The sequence below is a fragment of the Chrysochloris asiatica genome, unplaced genomic scaffold (genome assembly GCF_000296735.1).
Source record: "Chrysochloris asiatica unplaced genomic scaffold, ChrAsi1.0 scaffold00158, whole genome shotgun sequence".
Classification (NCBI taxonomy): Eukaryota; Metazoa; Chordata; class Mammalia; order Afrosoricida; family Chrysochloridae; genus Chrysochloris; species Chrysochloris asiatica.
In genome coordinates, this window is record NW_006408676.1 from 1,023,889 (window position 1) to 1,034,116 (window position 10,228).

The window sequence follows — 10,228 nt, forward strand, 5'->3', positions numbered from 1 at the left end:
GATGTCATGCTGGGTAAGATGGAGGGTCAGAGAAAAAGAAGACCCCAAACGAGGTGGATCAGCCAGGTGGCATCATTGATGGCGTCAAGTGTGGCAGCTGTGGTGGGCTTGGCCCAGGATCGGACATTGTTTCATTCTGCTGTGCATGGGGTCACTATGAATCGGTTTGACTCGATGGCACCTGACAACAACAACAACAACAAAAATCTTTACGGGGCATCCTGGTGTGGCACTTGAATTGCAAGGTTGGCGGTTCAAGCTCACCAGCTGCTCCTTGGAAACCCTATACAGGGTAGCTATGGGTTGGAACCAACTTGACGGCACTTAACAACAACAATAATCTTTGTGGAAGCAAACTACCACATCTTTTTCCTGTGGCAGGGTTGGTGGATTTGAACTGCCTACCTTTTGGTTTGTAGCTGAGCACTTAATCATTGTACTACCAGGGCTGCTTCAAATATCACAAGTCTCAAGGAAAGTCTTCCACCAGTCTGGATGTTTCCAATCCCTCCATTCCGGCTCCCTTCCCTTTGTTTCTTTTTACTCTGCTCTGCGTTTTGATCTCAGTGTGACAAATTTCAGCTGCCACTAATGGTCATGTACAGCATGTTTCTCTTTCCCTTTATATGAGTGTGTATGCTCAATGAGATACGTCCCAGAGATGGCTCCCTGAATAGAAATGCACAGGAGACAAACAAGCAGAGCAGCCCAGCCATCCTTCCCAAAGCTCAGGGAAGTTCTGAAAGCCCACATCGCCTTAGCAATGAGGCTATTAAGGTGTGGCATGACTCACTTTCAGGCAGAGGTTTTTTTAAACTGCTGTAGAGTCCAATCAAGAGGAGATGAAAACTTCAGTGTTTTCAAGATATCCAATCCTTCTGCTGATGAAGGAGATGGGGCTGACACATGGGGAATGAGAATCAGGTCTGGCACAGCAGCACCTGAAGAGGAGGCACAGCTCTAAGCAGTCCCCAGCACCTAGTGGCTTTTCATTTCTGCACAGCCTGGAAAGTTAGTGAGTGTAGGGACGAGGCTCTTTGTCAGTAAAGTCCGAGGTCTAGTAGAGTACGGAATCTACCCTGAGTTTTCTCCTCCTCTTCCTGACTGGACTTCAGGAATCCTGACTGAGAACAAGGCAGTAGCAATTAGCTTGAAAATTTGCTGGAATAAAGTTTGAGAACTGCGAGGAAATTCTAGCTTTCTGACGGGAGCTGCAGTTCTATTCCATTAGTCTTAGAAATAAAAATTAAAGCCATGGAAATGGCTCTGGAATCAAGAAAATTTGAGTTTAAATTTTGACTCCGCTAATTCATCCCTGAAGTTTAGTTTTACCATTTGCAAAATACCTGCCTTTCAAGACTATATAAACGAGTTAATGGTTAAGATTGAATAACATGATAATCATAATTAATGTCACTGAATTGTACATGTGAAGAATGTTGAAATAACAGATGTTTTGTTACATATGTATTTACCACAATGGAAAAAAAAAAGGAGGAATAAGAAGAAGGAATTATCCTCAATTAGTAATAAAGGGCAACTGATTTTTAAAAAAAACCATTTTATTGTGAACTGAGTGAAGGTTTACAGAGCAGATCATCAGTTTTACATTCAGCAAGTCACATACTTTACTTCATTACAACAATTTCAATTCTGTCCATGTACTATTATCAGTTAAGAGTATTTACTTCTCTTTAACTCTTACACTCCTCCTGTGTCTCCTGCTACTTTCATCTTTCCTCTACCAAGCCCCCTTTTGTTGTATATTACCTGCCCCTTCACCCATGTTAACATGTGTCTACTCTTTAGACCATGAATAGTTCTCTCCACCACACCTCATGACCCCACCCTCCGTAACCCTGAAACTGATTTGTACAGGAATAAATAAATGAGGCATCATACAAAACACTTCATATTACAAAGTCAATATACATTAATATGTGTAATATTTTTAAATAGAAAGGACACTAAGGCAGAGTCTCATAACCAGTATGTTAGGGCTCAATTTAATTCAAATTATTTAAATTGTTTTGTTGTTGTTGTTGTAAGGTGCTGTCAAGTTAGTTCCAACTCATAGCAATCCTACGAACAAAAGAATGAAACACTGCCCAATACTGTGCTATCCTCACAATCGTTGTTAGCTTGAGTCCATGGCTTCTACCACTGTGCCAGTTTATCTCATTGGTGTCGTCCTCTTCTTTTGCTGACCCTCCACTTTCCCAAATGTGATGTCTTTTTCCAGGGACTGGTACTTCCAGACATTATGTACGAAGTGTGAAAGATGGAGTCTTGCCATCCTGACTGTACTTCTTCCAACACAGATTTAGTTATTCTTCTGGCAGACCATGGTACCTTTAATATTCTTCTCCAATACCACAACTCAAATGAATCAAGTCTTCTGTAGTCTTCTTTATTTATTGTCCAACTTTGACATGCATATGAAGCTGTGGAAAATACCATGGATTAAGTCATGTTCACTTTAGTCCTCAAACTGACATCTTTGCTCTTCAACACTTTAAAGAGGTCTTATGTAACATATTTGCATAATGCAACATGTTTGATTTCTTGACTGATGCTTCCGTGAGTATTAATAGTATACACAACAAAATGAACTCTTTGACAACATCAATCTTTTCTCCATTTATCATGATGCAATTTATTGGTCCAGTGGTAAGAATTTCTGTTTTCTTTACATTGTCGTGCAACCCATACTGAAGGCTGTGATCTTTGATCTTCATCAGTATGTACTTTAAGTGTTCTTTGTTTTCAGCAATCAAGTTTGTATTGTCTGTATATCACAGGTTGTTAATGAGTCTTCCTCCAATTCTGATGTTTCATTCATCTTCATATAATCCACCTACTTGGATTATTTGCTCAGCATATTTATTGTATGTTTTATATATACACCTTTCCTGATTTTAAACTGTTCACTGTCTCCTTGTTCTGTTTGAACAACTGCCTCCTGGTCCATGCATAGGTTGCACATGATGAAAATTAAGTATTTTGGAATACCCATTCTTTGCAATTTATAGCTTATATCTATAGTTTATCATGATCCACACAGTTGAAAGTCTGCATAATCAATAAAGCATAGTCAATAAAATCATCTTTCTGGTGTCCTTTGATTTCAGCCAAGATCCATCTGGTGGCAGTCATGATATCCCTCATTCCATATTCTCATCTGAATCCAGTTTGAACCTCTGGCAGGCCCATTCCATGTACTATTGCAAGCCTTTTTTAATTACCTTTAGCAAAAATTTACTTACATGTGATATTAATGATATTTTCTGATAATTTTCACATTCCTTTGGGTCACCTCTCTTTGGAATGGGCACAGATATGGATCTCTTCCTATCAGTTGGCCTAGTACCTATCTTCCAAATGTGTTGACATAGATGAGTGAGTGCCTCCAGTGCTGCACCAGTTTGTTGAATGATTTCAATTTGTATTACAGCAATTCCCGAAATCTTGTTCTTTGCCAGTGCCATCAATGCATGTTGGACTTCTTCCTTCAGTATCATTTGCTCTTGGACATATGCTACCTTTTTAAATGGTTGAACATCTACCATCTCTTTCTAATATAGTGTCTTTGTTTATTTCTTCCATCTTCTTTTGATGTTTTCTTCATCGTTCAATATTTTGTCCATAGAATCCTTCAATATTTCAAATTGAGACTTGACTTTTTTCTTCAGTTCTTCCAACTTGAGAAATGCTAAGCATGTTCTTCCTCTTTTCTATCTCCAGGTCTTTGCGCATTTCATTATAATACTTGACTTTGTCTTCTTAAGCTGCCCTTTGAAATTTTCTGTTTAGCTTTAGCTCCCAGTTTTTTCCATTTGCTTTCACACCTCTATTCTGGAGAGAAAGATTCAGAGTCTCTTCTGACATCAATTTTGGTCTTTTCTTTTTTTTTGTCTTCTTAATGACCTTTTGCTTTCTTCTTGTATGATGTTCTTTATGATGTCCCACAACTCTTCAGGTCTTCAGTCATTAGTGTCTAATGCATCAAATCTGTTCTTGAGATGAGTTCTAAATTCAGGTGGGCTGTGTCCAAGGTCATATGTTGGCTCAAATGGACTTGTTTTAATTTTCTTCAACTTCATCCTGAACTTGCATATGAGCAATTGATGGTCTGTTCCACAGTCTGTACTTGGTCTTCTTTTAGCTAATGATATAGAGCTTTCCCACCATCTCTTCTAATAGATGTAGTTATTGTGATTTCTGAGTGTTCCATCTGATGAGCTCCATGTGTATAGTCATCTTTTGTATAGTTTAATAAATGTATTTGCAAGTCATTGGTCCTTCAAAAATCTATCATGCAATCTTTAGTACATTTCTATCACCAAGGCCATATTTTCCAACTACTGATCTTTCCTCTTTGTTTCTGACTTTTGCATTCCATTAATTAGCAAATATCAATACATCTTGATTACATGTATGATCAATTTCAGACTGAGGAAGTTGATAGAATTATTTAATTTCATCATCACTGGCTTTAGTGGTTCATGTGTAAATTTTAATAGTAGTGGTATTAACTGGGCTACCTTGTATGGATATTATCCTATCATAGACAGCATTATACTTCAAAACAGATGAATGTGATACAATTCCTCTTCAATCTGTCCTTCCCAGTATAGTAAAACTAGTAAACCCTGTAATTGTCAGATTCAAAATGGCCAGTATCAGTCCATATCAGCTCACTAATGACTAGGATATTCATCTTTATGTGTTCCATTTTATTTTGAGAACTTTCAATTTTTTGAGATTCATACTTCGTATTTTCCATGTTCTAATTATTAATGAATGCTTATTCCTTCAGCAAATGAAAGTCCTAAAAGCTTTTGTTATATCCAATTATTAAGTTAAAAGAGAGCTTCTACCCCTTTTGAAAGTCTTACTCCTGAGAGGGAAAGAGTCTTCACATCAAGTATCAATGCTATCCCCTCTGTACATAAGGTAGATAGGGATGGGCAATTTAGACATTTGGCTACCTAAAGTGAGGGGGCAATAAAGGTACAAAGTGACTTGTTTACAAGGTTTCAAGAGGAAGTTTAGTTTAAGACTATGTGAGGGAAGACAGAGTCCCCACTGAATAGTTTTCATCTTGTCTAGATGGGTCTGGTAAAAAGAGATGGGGATAAGATTCTTATGATTCAGTAGTGAGTAATTGTTATCATGACTATTTGCAACTGTCACAATTGTAAAGGTAGAAGTTTTGTAACCAAAACAGGGGAATAGTTAATCTTACAGTCCAGAAACAGAGGACACTAGGACCATCAAGGGAGAAGAGTACAAGTGGAATGTGGGACCTTATCCAGAGAAGCAGTGACATCAGACATGGGGGCAGAGATGGGAACATAGAGAGAGCGAACAGCTGAGGACTCTAGATTCATGGGAAAAGAGGGAAGCTGGGTGCCAGAAGGCAGACTTGCAGAATGTGCCCTTTGGTAGTTTAAATTATTATATATGCCTGAGTGTTTAAAAAAAAAAAAGTAAGTGCTAAAATGAATAGAGAGAAATACTGTTAAATGATAGTACATGGATGGAATTATAGTCATTGTATTGAAACAAGATGTTTCATTTATTGAATGTAAAACAGATTATCTGCCCTGTAAACTTTCACTCAATTCACAATAAAAACACTTAAAAAAAAAAAAAAAAGAAAGAAAGAAAGTCCTACCCCTTAGATTAAGGAGCTCTGGTACCATAGTGCTTATGAGTCAGGCTACTAACCTCAAGGTCAGCAGTTCGAAACTGCCAGCTGTTCTGTGGGAGAAAGATGAAGCTTTCTTCTCCTGTAAACATTTACAGCCTCAGACTTATACAGACTTATACAGAGATGCTTTGACACAGAACTGACTCCATGGTGAATAACCACCCCCACCTGTTAGATGAATACCTCTCCCAGGAAGAGCTCACTTTGTTAAGACCCCCTTCCTCAAAAAGAATTCTCGTTCCTTGAATTGCCAAGGAGAAGCATGGAGAAAAATAAAAAGATTATTTTTGTCAAAAGTAACTTTCCCTAGCTCCATATCTCTCCGGAATCAGGATAATGCCCAGTGGTGTTTTTTGTTTTGTTTTCCCAGGAAGGTTGGGAATTTTTTATTAATTCAAACAGAGCATGAGGATAAGTCATTCCATCCTCTCTTGTGCTTTGGTGACAAAAATGAGCCTGCCCTTCCTGTTGGTTTCTTCCTAGAAGTATTTTCTGCCTGGGGACATTGCAGTCTCCAGAATTTTGCTCTTTAATCAATACACGTGGTCTGTTTATAGGTGGTCATAAGAGACTCAGGTTGGCTTAAGGATGAAGGGTTTTATGTGTTTTTTGTTTTGTTTTGTTTTTCATTCTTACTGTTTAATGTGGATTTCTTTCTCCCTCTCTCCTGAGTCCATCATTTGGGTTTTGTGGCTGGATTCAGATTTGTTGGGATGGGATGGAAAGCTAGGCATTCAGTGAATTCCTGGAAAGGGATTATGTAAAAAAAAAAGCATTGCTTACAGACACCCGTCTGGTTGCATCAGTCTTCATTTATTTATTTTGGCTTAGCCTTTTGAAATCCAAATGATCTTTAAATGCTAATTCCTTTCTTTATAGTTGCAAGTGAATCACTCAGTGGTGACCACAAAGTTGGGAACAAATATCACTATATTCCCCAGTGGACATTGATTAACCACATTCCCAAGTATCTGAGCACCCTATCCTCAAAGCTACCTCACAGCTATGCTACTTTTGATTCTTCCACCATCCCAGGAAAAATGGAGCGTTCCCTCCTCTCAATTTTGCAGCTGTATAAGTTGAGACTTGGATAGTGGTGATGTGGTCTAAGGTTGTACAACTCAGTGAGATACCTTCTGAAATCGAGGCATGCTGTGTTCCCACTGTTATCACAATGATATGCACAAAGCTAAACAGAATAAAAGCCCATTGCTGCCAAGTGGATGCCGATTCAAGGAGCCCTAGCCATGCAGTGATTAAGTGTTCAGCTGCCAACCTAAAGGTGAGCAGTTTGAATTCACCAACTGCTTCATGGAGGTGAGATGTGATTCCTTAAAAATTACAGACTTGGAAACCCTATGGGGCAGTTCTACTCTGAACTACAAGGTTGCTATGAAGGACTGATATACCCAGGAATGCAAAATGGAATATATGTGGGTTTGTGTGTATTTCCATTTATTTACATTCACTTCTTGATTGCTGGGATCTACAGTCAACCCCCTGATACTAAGGATTCCTGAGTGAAGAAGAGAAGGTAGAAGGAGATCAAGATAGAAAAAGACATGATAAAATCCTTCTATAAAGTCCTGTTTTCTTCCCACATGTGGATTAGTAGTTTCACAACTACTCATTGGTGGTCTCACAGTAGAGAGGGGGAGGCTGTCTCTCAACTCCTTAACATTGCCTCTGAAAGAGCTAAGAGCTGGAACTGGGCAAACTGAGTAGCAACAAGACTCTCAAGACTCCTGAGATCTCCACAGAGAGTTCCCTGCCATGTCAGTGTCTTGAGTGCATTCAGGTTTCCATTTCAGTCTGTGCTTGGAGTAAGAAAAAAATTGGTTGCTGTCAAGTCATCTCTAACCTGTATGTTCCATATGTGTCAGTAGAACAACTGTGCTCCACAGAATTTTCAATGGTTGATTTTTCAGACATAAGTTACCAGTCCTTTCTTTCAGGGTATCTCTGAGTGAACTTGAACCTCTAACATTTTCTTTAGCAGCCTAGCACATTCATTGTACCACTCAGGGATGCCAGTGTAAAAATATCCTATTCAAAAGGGTTTCCCAATATAATCTCAGAGAATACTAGTCCCTTTAGATGGTTCTTTACATAAAGTGATTTGAAGGTTCTATAGTTCACTAGTTTATGAATACATTTAATCCATATCTGCCTCTGAAAGATTCTAAATAAGCTTTAGCATGTAAAGGCCCTGAGAATTTCTGCAATAAACAAACCAGTTTGTTTTTATGCATTATGATAAACCTAAGTGGCACAGTCTAAACATCTTTAGTGACAGGTGGTCCACTATTACGTTGAAATTGTTTTCCCGAAAGTAGTCTTACAACATGTGCCTTTAGGTTTTAATATTTATTTTCTCTTCCAGTTAAAATGTTTCTGGAGCATAAGAACTATGTACCATGCTATGCATAGCATAGTGTGGTGTCTCTATAGATAAGCCTGGAACTGTGAACCACAAGGTCAGCAGTTGGTGCCCACCAGCTGTTCCACAGGAGAAAGATGAGAGTTTCTGCTCCCACAAAAATTTTAAAAGTCTCAGAATCCCTATGCAGGGTGGCTATGAGTCGGAATTTACTCCATAGCACTTAAGGATGGGACAATAACAGCATCATATAGAGATGCTCAATATTGATCTTTCCAATAGTATAGATATGGAAATCTGAGTAATAAAAGTAGTACATTCTAACTGAATAACATTTAATGAGATATCCTTATTCTATTATCAGATTATTATAGCTTTTAGACCTGAGACAATTAAATTGGAATTTACCTTTCTATAACCCTGAGCTTGATTCTCTATCTTTACCCCATTTCTTCCTGTGACTTAGCTGAATATCTTTAAAAAAAGACAATTTTATGGTATCTATAAGCAATCATGGTGTCCTGGTGTGGCACTCTGGGCTAGTGTATCAGACTGCAAAGTCATTTGAACTTCAAGGTCAGTGGTTCAAACTCACCAGCTGCTCCTTGGAAACCCTATACAGGGTCGCTATGGGTCGGAATTGACTTGATGGCACTTAACAACAACAACAATATAAGCAGTCATGGAGTACTGGTGTGATACTGTAGGCTAATGCAGTTGGACCACAAAGTTGGTTTGAGCATAAGGTTGCCTGTTCAAGCCTACCAGCTGCTCCATGGAAATCCTAAACAGGATCACTAGGAGTAAGAACTGATTCAACAGCAACAACATAAGCAATCATAGGAGTGTGTTGGTTCTGTACAGCAAGCAATGGACTGTGGACCACAAGTTTATTCAGGGTTAGGCCATCAGTCACTCCTATAGAGATAGATGAGGCTTTTTACAAAGATTGAAAGCCTCAGAACCACACACAGAGTTGCTATGAGTTGGAAAAGATATTACAGCACTTAACAACAACAACAACAACACAACATAAGCAATCATGGAGTCCTGGTGCTATGCTGTAGGATAAGCACTGGACTGCTTACCACAAATTGGCAGTTCATACCCACCAGCCACTCCTTGGAAACTCTATACAGGTTTACTGTAAATAGGAACAGACTCAATAGCACTTAACACAACAACAACATAAACAATCATAGATGTAAAAATGGGACATGGGGGGAATGGCAATAACAACAATGATGGTTTGTTGTTAAGTACCCATGCGTCAGCTCCGGGTTTCCAAGGAGCAGCTAGTGGGTTTGAACTGCTGACCTTGTGGTTCACAGTCCAGTGCTTATCCTACAGCACCACACCAGAAGTCCAATGATAGTATAACTTCCCCAATTCAGAAAAAGTCCAAGGTGCATGTAATTTTTGTAGACCATTCCTCGGATCCATTCCCTCTAACTAATGAATAGCCTCTTTCTGGTACCTATATGCTCTTGTTCTCCCCTGTTTTAGTGGGCACTTTGTGGATTCTAGCAGAATTATGTCAAGTGGCAAATACACTTTAAAAGGAGAAGTGCAATGTATTTTAATGCAGGGTTAAATTTTCATTTTGCTTCTTGTCTGATGCTGTTTAGGACTGTTCTCTTCCTTTCTGCTCCACAGATTAAATATATACGGTGGTGGCTGCGTGCTGTAGAGTTGGTTCCGACTCATGGCAACCCTGTACAGGGTTTCTGAGGCTGTATAACTTTACAAGAGCAGAATGCCTCATCTTTCTTCCGTGGAGCAGCTGGTAGTTTCGAACTGCTGACCTTGCGGTTCGCAGCCCGATTCATAACCACTATGCTACCAGAGCTCCATATATGTGTGTGTGTGTGTGTTTGTGTGTGTGTGTGTATTGTTGTGAAGTGTCATAGAGTCAGTTCCAACCCATAGAGACCCTATATAGGGTTTCCGAGGAGTAGCTGGTGAGCTGGAACCACCAACTTTGCAGTTCAAACAGCTTTGCAGTCTGACACATTAACGTCCAGTGCCACAGCAAGACTCTGTGTGTGTGTGTGTGTATATATAGTTGCTGTTGTTATATAAATATATGTATTGTTGTTGTTAAGTGCCGTCGAGCCAGTTCCGACCCATAG